General features: G+C 41.9%; 1 long non-coding RNA gene across 2 annotated transcripts in view; it reads left to right on the top strand.

Moving 5' to 3' along the window:
- The first annotated feature begins 7,572 nt into the window (after positions 1-7,572).
- Positions 7,573-15,000, top strand: part of LOC147024123 (uncharacterized) — a 21,428-nt gene continuing 14,000 nt past the window's right edge. For both annotated transcript variants that reach the window (XR_015058805.1, XR_015058804.1), the window contains exon 1: positions 7,573-7,752. This is a non-coding gene — a long non-coding RNA (uncharacterized LOC147024123). The remainder of the gene's footprint in view (positions 7,753-15,000) is intronic.

The following is a 15,000-nucleotide window of genomic DNA, read 5'->3' as shown; positions in this document are numbered from 1 at the left end:
TCCCCTGATCTGTGCCTTTCCACAACTTTATCCAGTCGGTTTTTAAAAGCTCCTTGATGTTCATGGTTGAGTCTTTGCTGTGAAAAGTGCACTACCCAGCAGAGGAAACCGACAAGAACAGCTGATTTTATTCTGAAATAATCTGAATCATTCCAATTTAACACAGGTGGAGGCCAATTAACTTCATGTGTGATTTTGAAGGTGATTGGTTACATCTGAACTCATTAAAAATTTCCATTACAAAGTGGGTGGACATTTATCCAACCAAAATATTGTTATGTTTGTGGGTGTAGATGAAGGGATTTCATAAGAAAGATAGGATTGTATAGAGAGTTGTTTGGTCCATGGAAGTGTTGGAGACATTTCGATGCAATTAAATAGGTAGGCTGTGAGCTTAAGTGTTACTTGTCACTACACGGGGGGTGGTGCCATGTTTGGTAGGGATCAAGAATAACTTTCCCATTCTGTAATTGCCCCCCTGTTACTTTTCCCGATGTTTTTTATAACCAAAATTGGCAATAAAGGTGAGGAACACATCCCTAAAACAACTACAAGTGGGCAGAGGCCCCGCCTTCCCAGGTTTCTTGCAAGCAGGCCACACCCCAGAGGTGGAGGTTGGATGGGAATGATGTGAGACACACGAAGAAGAAGAGTGCATGGGAGGCAGGATATCAAATAGGATGAGAGAGGGCGTTAATCAGAGGACACGGAGGATCTTGTTTTTGCTCTCGGCATGACAAAGGCTCCACAACTATAATGTTCGCGCTGTGTGAATTTTGACTCACGTGCTGAGCAGGACATTGGCCGTTGATTGTTTGGTTGAGCCGTGAAGTGTGAACAATTCTGAGGAGGGAAGGACATATTGCCTCAGTAATCATCTCTTCGTCTGAGCCATTGTTGTGACCTGAACGGCTGCAAGAGAGGAATGGTCGGCATATTCGTTTGTGAAATAAAGCTGCACGGCGGTCTCTGAGCCTTGGTGTTAATCACCTCTCACAAATTACCTGACGTGCATTATTCCCACTGTGAGAAGGTGGTTTGGCACCATTTTGTTAGGTGCGTCGATGAAGTGCCTCAATTCCACGTTCCATAAAGACCATCTCTGGACCAAGCCAAGTGCCGGGACAAAAGAGAGATTTTACTTTGGTTCATTTTCCCCTTGTCTCCAAGGCCTCCTTGGAGAGGAGGCTTCCAAGGCTGTAGGCCTCCAAGGAAGAAGTTTGGCCATCTCTCCAGGTAGGGGTTAAACCCCCTGGACACGACAATATTGTAGTTTTGTATTTTTAATTAATTTTCTGAAATTTCTCGAATTTGTTTTTCATTTGAAAGTTGTGGGTTATGGTGTGTAAATAAAGGTGTAAACAGTCTGATTTAATGCAATTTAACTCCAGGCTATGAGGCAACAAAAGGTGAAAAATTTGAAAGGGGGTGTAGACTTTCTACACTTTGATATTGGTGTGTGTGTCACCAATATACAATGAAGAACAATATTAATCAAAACTTCAATCAAAATCAAAAAATGATTGATTTCACTATTTTCTTACATTCTCTTCCTCAATGTGAACTTGCCTCTTTTCACTCCCAATCTTGAGGAGATGCATTTCCATTTTTCCCGGTGACTAACCAAATCAAATACAATATATGTATGACATTTTGACAGTTTGATGCATTCCTAAACTTCTGATTTCACTTCTTTTTTTCATTTTCATAGGAATTCAAGGCTCTATTGTAAAATGGTTATTTTATTGTTGTGCTATTTTAGACTGATACATTTTGAAGTCAAATTCAAAAAGGAAACACATAAATATAGAGCACTTATATTCTAATGAAGAAAGAAGCAATACCAAACATTTTCCTGCAGTCGTTTATTTGCAAATCAACATTCATAATATGCCTCGAGTGCTTGGTGAAAGCTTCTCAGCAATGCCTCATTGCATTACCGTCATCCATATTTGTGGAATGGTGTTATTTAATGAAAAGAACTGCAATTAAACACATTCTGAACAAAAACAATTAGTGAAGTACTCCCTCATAAAAAGAAAAATGATGTAAAACACAGCACTGCAAAACTCCTCTCGACATAAAACAGCCCTTGATTACAATACTTCACAAGCAAACATGTGTGTAAAAGTGTAATTACAACAAAAAAAAAATTAAAAGGAGGGATAAGGTGAATTTTCAGAATACAAATTACCAATGCTCATGAGGAGAAACGAGCATTGCACAAACCAATATTTAAGACATAAGATAAGCAACATAAAAACCATTGTTTACCTATAAATCAGCACTGGATATTTCCATTCATTTTCTCTCTCTCTCTCTCTCTCTCTCTCTCTCTCTCTCTCTCTCTCTCTCTCTTCCTCTTCCTCTTCCTCTTCCTCTTCCTCTTCCTCTCTCTCTTCCTCTTCCTCTTTCTCTCCCTCTTCCTCTTCCTCTTCCTCTTCCTCTTCCTCTTCCTCTTCCTCTTCCTCTTCCTCTTCCTCTTCCTCTTCCTCTTCCTCTTCCTCTTCCTCTTCCTCTTCCTCTTCCTCTTCCTCTTCCTCTTCCTCTTCCTCTTCCTCTTCCTCTTCCTCTTCCTCTTCCTCTTCCTCTTCCTCTTCCTCTTCCTCTTCCTCTTCCTCTTCCTCTTTTCTGCACAGCTGCTGTTGCACATGGTGCAATCACAGAGCACTTCTCAAGGTCTCCCATAGTTCACGTCATGATTGTTGCTTTCCTTTCCACTTGTTCCCATTTGTGTCTGCAATCCCTTCTTTGATGTTGTCCAGAGAGACAGACAGACAGACTTGACTTTTGTATATTTTATTATAAAACAGTAGAAAAAGTAAGACAGTGGTGAAATCGACAAACGTTACATATTGATAGACCGAAGTAATATATTGAATCAAAAAGTGATCAATCTGTAATCAAACAACCGTTTTGAACAATGCAAAGTGCATTATTTAATGCCGATATATTTTCAAAAATCAATGTTTCATCCATACATGTAGAGAAACAAAATTCCATTTTAATACGGGTGAATACAAGTTCCTTAAATATAGCTGGAAGGTTATCTACACATCTTAAAGGATTTTCAATTTTCAATTTCCTCATACGATATATTGACGTATTTGCTGCTTGCTTGAGAAAGTTGGCTAAAAACCTCTTTTGGGTGTTTTAGAGACAAAAAGCAAAAATAAAAGCTTTGAAAGTGAATTTTAAAGAAAGCTAGGTGCATAATTTGTTAAGCAAACTAAATAAAGGAATCAAGCATGTACATTCGACACAAGCATGTGACGGGGTCTCAAGAGCTCCAGAGAAAGGACATTAGTGAGATATTTGATAATAAAAATAATGTAAGAGTTATAGGTGGGTCATATCCAATATGCCAACCTCCAAGACAGGTCGGCAGTTTTCTTTGTAAAAAGCACATAATAATAGGCTTTCACACCACTTCCTTTTTTTTTTTTTTTTTTTTTTTTTTGTATACCTTGGTCGAGGCTCGTATGAGAGCTAACACACAACTCACAGCAAGGAGGCATGAGACAAGAGGGGCGGGAGTGGAAGGGACAAAACAGTGGGGAACAGACACATTAGGTGAACTGTGGAAGGGAGAGGGATGGGGATGGGACGGGGAACATGGCGAAGAGAAGATGGACATTTCAGGGACTTTCAGGAAGGAAAGCAGGAGAAATGAAGGAAGTGGGCTTGGGTGGATTATCGGGGGTAGAAAAGATCGAGGATTTGGATGGGGGAAGATAAGAGGTGGTGGTGAACAGCTGTTTTGAAAGCCTGGAGGGAAGAATGGGAAAGAATAGAGTGAGGAAGTTTATTCCAAAGGCGGGAAAAAAGAGGAATGAAAGAGTGAAGATGAGCAGTGATTCGTGATTTTGGTAGTTTTACCAGAAGGGGGTTGTTGGTGGACCTTGAGTGCCCTGTGGAAATGTGGTGGGGACAAATCGCAGAGAGAGCAGGGGGGGCAGGGCTGGAGAGGAGTCGGTAGAAGACAGAAAGACCACCGACCAACCTGCGGTGATTGAGTGAGAGGCCCAAAGTCTCAGCTTCATTGCGGGAGATTCCGATGATATTAAATGCCCTGGTTTCGACAGCGTGAAGCCGAGAAAGGTGGGAGGCAGGAGCACCAGCCCAGAGGGGAGAGCAGTACTCCATCAGGCTATGGACAAAAGCTTTGTAAGTGGTCAGAAGCTCAAGAGGGCCGAGGAAGGACTTAGCACGACGGAGGATTCCCAGTCGGCGACTGGCTTTGGAGGCAGGTTGGAAATGTGGCTTTCCCAGGAAATATCATGGCAGATAGTGAGACCTAGAAGCTTGAAAGAAAAGACTTCTTCCAGAGGATTATTGAGAAAGTGGATGGGGGGGTTTGTAAACGGTCCTTTCGAAGAGACATAGTGAGAGTGTGAGATTTGTCTGGATTGAAAGACATGTTCCACATGTTGGACCAGTTTGTGATTTTATCCAGATCTGCAGTGAGTGAAGAAGCTGCTGCTTGCCGGTCTGAGGGATGACAGATGGTACAGCAGAGGGTGGAGTCGTCGGTAAAGAGAAATAGAGGATTTTCCAGAGAGTCTGAGAGATCATTGATGAAAACCAGAAAAAGAACAGGGCCCAGAACGCTACCTTGAGGAACTCCAGCCTGCACAGGAAGAGGGGATGAAAGAACTCCATTTAGGGCCACACGTTGACTGCGACAGGAGAGGAAGTCTGCGAGCCATGAGTGGAGATGGCCTTGAATACCATGGGAAGAGAGTTTGGTGAGTAGGGCAGGGTGCCAGACTGTGTCAAAAGCACGTGATATGTCCAGGGATACGGCTCGGATTTCCTGTCTGGCATTGAGGACCTCCATCCATTGATGGGAGAGCAAAAGCAGCATATCCAGGGTAGAGTGACCTGGTCTGAAACCAAATTGATGATTGAAAATCAAGCCATTGGAGAAGAGGAAGGATTTCATATCTGAGGCGATGATGGATTCCATCACCTTGCTGATGATTGGGAGAAGGCTGATTGGTCTGTAGTTATAGGGATCTGTTTTTGCACCTTTTTTATGCAGGGCAGTGATGTTAGCAGATTTCCAAGCAGATGGTAGATGACCTTGGGCAAATGAGAGGGTGAATAGAACAGAGAGAGGGTGAGCAAGAGCAGAAGAGCAGGCTTTGAGGACACGTGGGCTGATGCCGTCTGGACCGGTTGCAGAATCTGACTTGAGGTTTGAAAGCAAGCTCTCCACCTTGTCAGGAGAAAAGGATACAGAGTCCAGGGACAGTTGGGTGCGACTGGGTAAAGTGGGTAGAGATAGAGATGGGTTGAGGACACAAGATTTAGCTGCAAACACCGAGTTTAGACATTCAGCTTTATCACGTGTGGAATCAGCAGTGCGGCCATTTGAGGTAAGGGAGGGGATGGAGGGGGAACATACACCAGAAACAGATTTGATTAAACGCCACCAGGATTTTGAGGAGGGAGAGAGGTTTGAGAGTTCAGACTTGAGATGAGAAAGATGTTGTTTTCTGGCTCTCCTAAGGGTAGATACACATTTGTTCCGAGCTTTGTGGAAAGAACTGAGATTGCCCTCAGTTGGGTTTGCTTTCCATGAGGCAAAGGCAAGTTGTTTCAGGACAACTGCCTCGCCACAAGCTTCAGTAAACCAAGGGCGGGAGGAAGGGTAAGACAACTGAACACGAGAGGGGATAAATCTGTGCATGAGGGAGAGCAAGTTTCTTTGAAAGAATTCCCAGGATGAGTTGATGTTTGAGAAAGTAGTGATAGGAGACCAGTCTGTAAGTTTGATGGCTGCTCGAAGACCCTGCCAGTCGGCTTGAGTGAAATGCCAGACTCGACGGCGGTGAGGTGGTTCTCTGATAACAGCCAGAGAGATGTCCACTTTGACAAGGACGTGGTCAGAAGAACCAATTGGAGCGAAGGAAGAGCAGCAGATATTGTCAGGGAAATTTGTCAAAATCAGATCCAGAAGAGATGGAGTACCATTGGTTGAGATCCGGGTCGGGAAGTTGACCGATTGAGTCAGTCCCAATGAGTCGCAGAAAGCTTTTGCTGAGGTGCCATGGCAGGTGAGAGAGGTACCCACACCTAGCCAACTGGCGTGATGACAATTGAAGTCACCACATAAGAGGAAGAGAGAGTTTGGATGAGAAGATAGAAGATGGTCCATGTTTTCGGATAGTGAGGTGTAGATGGAGTCATCACTGTTCGGTGGACGGTACAGTACACATATAAACATGAGGTGGGAGTGGAGGGGAATCCAAAGCCAGAGGTATTCCTGGGGGTGTGGGGGAGTGAGAGCAGTGCATGGAGAGTGAGGAATGGAGTCTTTGATGAAGAGAGCAACACCTCCACCAGGACGAGGCTCCGGTCTGTCATACCGTAAGAGGGAGTAGCCAGGGAGAGATACTTGGGAGTCACACACGTCTTGGGAGAGGAAAGTTTCTGTTAGGCAGATAATGTCTGGTTTGTCAGTGGCAACCTGTATGGAAAGATCTGAAAGGTTTGAGCGAAGGCCCCGGATATTTGAGGTCCACACTTTTAATGAAGAGGAAGGGGAGGAGGCTTTGGGTGCAGGAGGTGGAGGGGGAGGGTAGGACAAGGGACGAGGGGGGCAGGTAAGGAGGGTTGCTGAAGGAGTGTGGGGTATTGCAGAACAGCGAGGGGAGGGGGCCGAATGAGGAGGAGAAAAGGCTCTGTGGTGCTGGGGGAGAGGGGGGACAAGAGACAAGGAAGAAGGCAGTTGAGGATTTGAGGAGGTGGAGTGAAGAGATGGAGGTGAGAGGGCAGTGGAGGGAGGCAGGTTGGTGGATGAGAGGGGGGGCAACTTTGAGAAGGAAGAGTGAGGGGGATGAAAGGTGGGAGAAAGGTGAGGGGGGAATTTTGGAGAGAGGTGAGACGGAGGCTTGGAGGGAGAAGAGTGGGATGGTTGCTTTGAGAGTGAGAGTGAGGGGTGAGGGGGGTGAGGGGGGTGAGTTGTCACTGAAGTTGGAAAAAAAGAATGTTTGATGGAAAGCGAGCATCCATTGCAAACTGTGGTTTTTAAAAGTTTTAGGTCAGAGATGCGATTTAACACAATTCTTGATGGATGCAATGAAGGCGAATTCAGAGCATGGAGAGAAGAAGCGCTGTAATAGTTGGATTTTTTAGGCAAGGAATGAAGGAAAGGTCGAAATGAAAGCAGTCTGTTAAAATAGCAGAAGAGTAGTGCATTGTGAAACAGTAAAGAGTACCACATGTGTGAGAGAGGAAGATGAAGCATTATAAGATCGTTTTTGTAGTTAAAAATAATGTATGAGAGAGTTCAACAGATTAGGTCATGGAAGTGTAAAAAAAAAAAAAAAATCGAGGAAGAAGACGAGGAGGAAGTTAAGAGGAAGAAGAAGAAGCAGAATCGGGAGAAGGTGAGCGTGTTGTTGTTGTTGTTGGGTATATATATATATATATATATATATATATATATATATATATATATATATATATATATATATATATATATATGTATATATATATATATTTATTTTTTTTTTTTTTTGTTGTTGTTGTTAATATTAATATATGACAGAGTTCAACAGATTAGGTCATGGAAGTGTAAAAAAAAAAAATCGAGGAAGAAGACGAGGAGGAAGTTAAGAGGAAGAAGAAGAAGCAAATCGGAAGAAGCAAAAATTATATTCCTTAACTGCCAAGTTCCTGAGGAAGGTCGAATTGCTTTCACACAAGCCTGGTACACTTTGTGTCAATTTGGCAGACCTGCTGGTGAGTCAATTCCAAATTGTATTTTCGGTAAATATTTAACAATTGTACCAGAATACATTTCAGTGGGAGTGAGTATGAGATTTGGGAAACAAGGATTTGACTCACAAACAATTGAGCCATCATCAGTGTGAGGACATTGTTCCCAGTGCACTTTAACTCTATGGTATAAGTTAAGTACATCACATAATAAGATTGATATTATGCAGGTGGAACACATGCCAACCTTAGTTAACCTTGTTGACCCAACCGGGTCCATCAGGTGCTGTAACACTCAACCATCTCGTGTTATCTATCATTCAATCGGCAATGCGATAGACTCTTGGTCATCTCTTCTTTTCTGGACATCTCTATTTCTGGACAAAATAATCAATAAAGGAACGTTCCATTTGTATTCTTTTGAAAAGACAGTTGTAAAACGAGGTTCATTAAAAAGCATATCTTTAGTGTAAGAAAGATAATCCCAGTCAACCAAAATTAAACAGGCCAAACACTAAAAATTATATTATAAAAATGTGGAAGTAAAGACAGATGAACACATTCTACGTTCATTAGAAATAGGCCAGATGAATAGTCTCACATGCCAGCTTGATGAAGGATGAGAAGGGTGGTGGACCTCCAGGCCAAGTCAGACGGACTGTTTTGAAGTCACCAGATTGAAGTGACGTCAAAGTCTATTTTCCTGCACACAATGTTCACAAGGCCTTGACCACCTTCCTCCAAGGGAAGATTTCTGGGCAGAGCTGGTGTTTTCCACCTCAGCAGAAGTTCATTATGGTCTTTGGTGTATTCAGCAGTGTCCAGGAGGCTGTATGGTTTTGATTCTGTGTCACAGTAGGGATGCTGCTAAATTGTTTATTATCAGGACTCATCCTTGATTTAAAAAAAAAAGCAAACCCAGTCAGTAGCCTTTCCATTTCAGCAACTTTCATTCTAGAGCATCAGCGAGACCCTCACAATTCTTCGCTTGTGTTGCTGCATCGTGATGAAAATACCAAACCGGTGCTTCGTTCCATGATAGGAGCAGGAAAGATGTTTCGGGAGGACAGGCATGGAGCTGACAAGGGCTTCTCCATAGGGTGTGGTACTTGTTCCAATTTATCAAAGCTGAAGAAGCTAAACCAAATAGTCCAAACAGTCCACCAGTTTCTTAACGTCATCACTATTATGTACAATGAAAGATATCGTCCACATAGGGTTTGTAAGCAGATTTCTGTAACCAGTTAAGATGATGTGCACTTTAATGAGAAGAGGCTTAATATAAAGACTATAAAAAAAACAGATAAAGGACATCCCTGATGGTTTCCCCTACCAACCTTTACAAGTTAAGTCAGTTCAGAGTTTACTCTGAGTACTGAGGAAATGCCATTATAAAACAATTTTATCAAGGAAATAAAATTAAGACCAAGTCCAAAACACTCAAGAACCTTGAATACATATACAGGATGGACACGGTCGAAAGCTTTCTCTTGGTCGAGCACAATCAAACCAAGATTGTCATTTTCTACTTTGCACACATCCCAAAGATCCCTTAAGAGGAATATGTTATTGTGTATCTGTTGATTAGGGATACAAAAAGCTGATCACTTTGAATCAATGCCTCAAGAAAGGGGGGTGATGCTTCAAGTTAAAAGTTTGGAAAAAATTTTATCGTCAAAAGTTAAAAGAGAGATTGGACACCAAATGTCAGTGAGCTTGGGGTCCCCTTTTTGGGCAATAAACTGATTACTGCTCCAAGGCAACTCATCAACAATTCACCACATTGGAAAGAACTATTAAAGACATTTAAATGCTGAGCCTATAAAGGCAAAAAAGATTGATAAAGTTATTTTGGGAGACCATCAAATCCAGGAGATTTTACAGCAAGCAAAGAAGCAAAAGAAAGTGTAAGCTCTTCCAAGGAAAGTAAGGAGCTAAGCTGATTCCTTTGGTCATGGAATAGCATGGGTCGATGAGATGTGAAGTAGCATATTGCATCATTGTCGACATCATTTGCTGAAAACAACTCTGAAAAGAAGTTAGGAAGTTCTCTCTTTATGTTGTCTTGAGATGTCACAATGTTTCAAGTTGAGAGTTTTGGGGTTTAAATTTGTCTTTGATGGCAGATCTTTTTATCAAAATAAAAAAAAAATTTAGTCAGTGAATCTATATCTACATTAATAAATGTCAATGTGTGTGTGTGTGTGTGTGTGTGTGTGTGTGTGTGTGTGTGTGTGTGTGTGTGTGTGTGTGTGTGTGTGTGTGTGTGTGTGTGTGTGTGTGTGTGTGTGTGTGTGTGTCAGTGTATCTCCCCCATACCATAACTCGAAAACCATAAAACCGAGCATCCTGAAACTTTGCATGCACACTAAGAAAACTCCATGGAAGTGCAAGAGTGAAAATTGGGTGTTTGGGTTAATTAAAACACCCATTTTGAAGATAATTAATCGCCCTATTTAATTATAACCTTCAACAGGTGATCCTCGGCCACATAGCTCTCAGAGGTCTTTAGGCGTTTCCTGGGTTACGTCGCTGGGGTCTGAAGCCACCATGTTTTTTGGCCTGCTCAACCATGCATCAACTTGGAACAGGCCACGATTTCTTAACGATAAAGTTTTTTTCATAACGATAAAGACCTCATTCATATTATCGAATGCATGTTTATTATAGCTACGAATCACTGTAGACATCACTTTTGTCAGAACTATAGTTTTAAAATTAGGAGTTTGAAGTGATTTCATGCATTACATGGTACGATTTTCCACAATCGACTCAAGGACTAATTAAATTATATCATCAAAATATTATTTCGGTTTTGCGAATCAGATCTGTGGAAGGGAGAAGGATGGGGCAGGGAATGTGGGGTATATAAGATGGACAAAACAGGGAGAAGTAAAGCAGGGAATTTGAAGGAGGTGGGTTTGGGGTGGATTAATGGGGGTAGAATAGATCGAGGTTTTGGATGCGGTAAGATAAGAGGTGGTGGTGGTGAACATCTGTTTTGACAGCGTGGAGGGAAGAATGGGATTGAACAAAGTGTTGGAGTTTATTCAAAAGGCAGGAAAAAAGAGGAATGAAAGAGTGAAGGTGAACAGTGATTCGTGATGTTGGTAGTTTCACGAAAATGGGGTTGTTGGTGGACCTTGAGTGCCCTGTGGAAATATGGAGACATATTGCAGACAGAGCGGAAAGGGGGGGGGGCAGACCTGAGAGTCCCAAAGACTCATCCTCATTGCGGGAGATACCAATGATCCTAAATGCTTTAGTTTCCACAACGTGAAGCCAAGAAAGGTGAGAGGCAGGAGTACCAGCCCAGAAGGGAGAGCAATACCCCATCATGCTGCAGACGAAAGCATTGTATTTGGTCAGGAGCTCAGGTTGGCCGAGGAGGGACTTTGCATGATGGAGGATTCCTAGTTGGTGACTGGCTTTGGAGGCCAGGTTGGAAATATGAAGGGGGAGGGGGTGGACCTTTTATCTTTGACCTAAAAATCAATCGAATTCTCAGTTAAGACAACCTCCATAACTTGGTAAAGTTTCTTGATGATCAATTTGGAATTGTGACCTGTGGATGATAAACAGACAGACGGACAGACAGACAGACAAGTGAAGAATCACTCATGGAGCGACACTTGGCAAAACAGCAGAAAGTAGAACAGTACTTGGGAGAGCGCATACCTCTGCCAGGTTGAACTATTCACATTTTGTGGGCTGGATCCAAACCAAAATGTAATCCGCTTGCTCTTATCACCTCACCAACTCATCCACCTTGTTTTGTCATAACTCGTCCACAACTTTTTGAGACATAGTGATATATTTAGTTTTTGGCCCTTTCTATCAATTTTAGAAATGAGGCCTGTGTTGACCTTTTGACCTCAAAATTAATTGGAAGTTGAATTCAGCATTCAGCTTGGAATGGGTGGAACAGCTAACAGCTTGGAAGTTGAATCCTGACATGAAAATGCTCTTCAAATTTCAAGTCACTAAGATGAAAATTGAGGATTTCAGAAATTTGGCCTCTATTGACCTTTTGGACTATGTTTACCTCAAAAATAATAGGTGGTTGAATTTCGTGACCTGATATGCAAATGCTCTTCAAATTTCAAGTCATCAGATGAAAATTGAGGATTTTAGAAATTTGGCCAGTGCTCACCTTTTGGTCTATGTTTAACCCAAAACTAATAGGTGGTTGAATTCAGCAAACAGAAACGCAAATCGTCTTCAAATTTCAGGTCAATCAGATGAAAATTGAGGATTTTAGGAAATTTGGCCCAATTTGGCCCAAATTGGCCTTATGGCCTATGTTGATCTCAAAATTCAAACTATTTAACCATCACGTTTTTAAAAACACCTCACCACCACGTAACTTCCATGTTATTAAAAACACTTCACCTCCATGTAATTCAAAACAACTCTTGCTGTGCAATTCTAAACACCTTACTACATGTCGCAATAGAGGCACACTTGTTTTAACTGCAGGGTAAGTACGTTCGTTGCCGTGTAGTTATGATTTACACCAATCAGAATTCAAACATTTATTTTATAAATTTACTTGTTTACCTCAGCCATCGAAGATCGGAGGTTACTGTTTTCACCCCTTTCTGTTTGTTTGTTTGTTTGTTTGTGAACAGTATTACTGAAAAACTCCTCGACGAATTTCGACGAAACTTGGTGGGGGGGGTTAGGTATGGTCCAAGGATCATGCCATTAGATTTTGGACTTTGTCCCCCCCCAAAATAAATTGTTAGAGAAAAAAATATTTTTTTTGCATTTCTACATGTTTTAAGTGATTTCCAACCCCCCCCCCCCCCAAAAAAAAATTGTTAGAGAAATTTTTTTTTTTTTGCATTTCTACATGTTTTAAGTGATTTCCAACCCCCAAAAAAAATAATTAGAGAAAAAAAATTTTTTTGCAACTTTTTTTCAACAAAATTTCGATTTCTTTTTTTTGCATTTCTACATGTTTTAAGTGATTTCCAACCCCCCAAAAAATTGTTACCCCCAATAAATTGTTGGAGAATTTTTTTTTGCATTTCTACATGTTTTAAGTGATTTCCAACCCCCCCAAAAAAAAAAATTTAGAGAAAAAAATTTATTTTTGCATTTCTACATGTTTTAAGTGATTTCCACCCCCCCAAAAAAAAATTATTAGAGAAAAAAAAATTTTTTTGCAACTTTTTTTCAACAAAATTTCGATTTCTTTTTTTTTGCATTTCTACATGTTTTAAGTGATTTCCAACCCTCCCCCCCACCCCCCCAAAAAAAATTGTTGGAGAAAAGAACTAACTGTCAGCACTGTTGACGTCATATTTAATGAATAAGATATAAGGTTCACTTGAGTGACCCAGCAGTATTGGCGGCGGAGGTTTTGCACTCTCCCGAGTGTTCCTCCTCTAGTTATATCTGTGATATTACATTTTTATACGAAGTTGAAGATTTAAGTGAAAAATAATTATTTTTCAAAACGTTTCAAGAAAAAAGAAATAAAGATTTCAAAGAATTTTTTAAAAAAAGTCCTCAGGACATACATAAGAGAGGAGTAGGTGCATCCCAGAAGTTTGGTACGATTTCATAAAAGTTTGAGGGAGTAGTTCAATGACAACACAGGACAGACACTGCACAGATATGTGTGTGTGTGTGTGTGTGTGTGTGTGTGTGTGTGTGTGTGTGTGTGTGTGTGTGTGTGTGTGTGTGTGTGTGTGTGTGTGTGTGTGTGTGTGTGTGTGTGTGTGTGTGTGTGTGTGTGTGTGTGCGTGCGTGTGTGTGTGTGTGTGTATATATATATATATATATATATATATATATATATATATATATATATATGTATATGTATATATATTTATATATATATATGTTGTGAAATCCGTTTTTCAACCGAAGCCAAACGCCATGAAATCACTGTCATGACATAGAGCCATGTTCTGCGGCTCCCGGAAGAGAGCATCTCGCAGAGCAAATTATAATCTTGATAAATGTAATAACATGCCAGAAGCTGTCACAAGTGAACGAAAATTGCAGTCACCACTCGGTTTCGCCCTCATTGGAGCACATGCTCAAACATTCCCATGGACAGAAATCTTCAAGCCATGGCACAGAATTTCGATTGGATTTAGGTCAGGGCTCTGACTGGGTTACTCACTCAAGGACATTTATTATTTTGTATATATATATATATATATATATATATATATATATATATATATATATATATATATATATATATATATATATATATATATATTGTTGTGGTTTCCCGCCGGCGCATCACCACGAGCACGACCCTCAATGAAGCAGTGGGGCCGTCTCGGCTCAATCGCCCAGAATTTACAGATCGCCGGACTGGGTAAGTCCGCGTCGACGGGTCCTGGTTATTTTGGACCGAAATACACCAATGGGGAGATCACGCGGGGTAGGGTTAATTGTCAACTTCAACTTACCTAAGTACCCACATGATCCAGCTACCAGGGTACTTCACCCTTGGCTGAACTCGTCCGGATGCGAGCCGCTTAAGCGGCTCGTTCCGTGTGCGTAGCCGAGCGGATGATATTGCCGAATTCCACCGGCCCGATTATCTTGTGATCCTTTGCAATGGCCGACGAATCCCTCACACGCAACATGCTCAGTCAATGAAAGAATCGACGCGATGAGCTGAAAACATTTAACAATTGGGGTTTATTTATACAGTAATCGGGGAACGAGGGAAGCACGCAAGAGCAGAACTATACCGAATACAATAAATGCAATGTAATCATTTACAGCACACAAAGCACTTAACAGTTCTCTACTTGTTCGACGGGCCCACGGACACACGTATGCACACACACACCCAAGAAATGGTGGCTGATGCCTTTAATAAGGACTTCAGCTCGGAGGGACAGATGAGCTGAAATCCAGAACCTATCTCGAACCTCTCCACCTCGAGTGGTCTTCAAGCTGTTCGGACCCTGGGCTCCAGCGAGGGCGAGATGGATCCAATCGCCGTGAGCCGCAATCCTTCCCGAGCTCCAGCGGATCCCCTCGTGCTCTGGACCACGTGCTGGTGAGACGAAACACCGAGCCTTCCCGAAGATGCGTCGCTTTCCAAGTAGAGCCAGCCGAACCAAGATGAGGCCACGAAGCAGAACAAAGGCCGAACCAAGATAACTCAGAACAAGCACGACCCTTTGAACCACCGACTGCATAGCCAACTCAAAGAAGCACCAGCAGAACAACAACCTTGAACCAGCTCGATCCCTTGAACAAGGCCGACACTCCACGACCACCAGACCGAAG

The sequence above is a fragment of the Eptatretus burgeri genome, chromosome 6 (assembly GCF_056783735.1).
Source record: "Eptatretus burgeri isolate ZD-2024b chromosome 6, Ebu_testis_v1, whole genome shotgun sequence".
Lineage (NCBI taxonomy): Eukaryota > Metazoa > Chordata > Myxini > Myxiniformes > Myxinidae > Eptatretus > Eptatretus burgeri.
The sequence above is the reverse complement of the archived record's forward strand: the minus strand, read 5'-3'. Positions and strand labels throughout refer to the sequence as shown.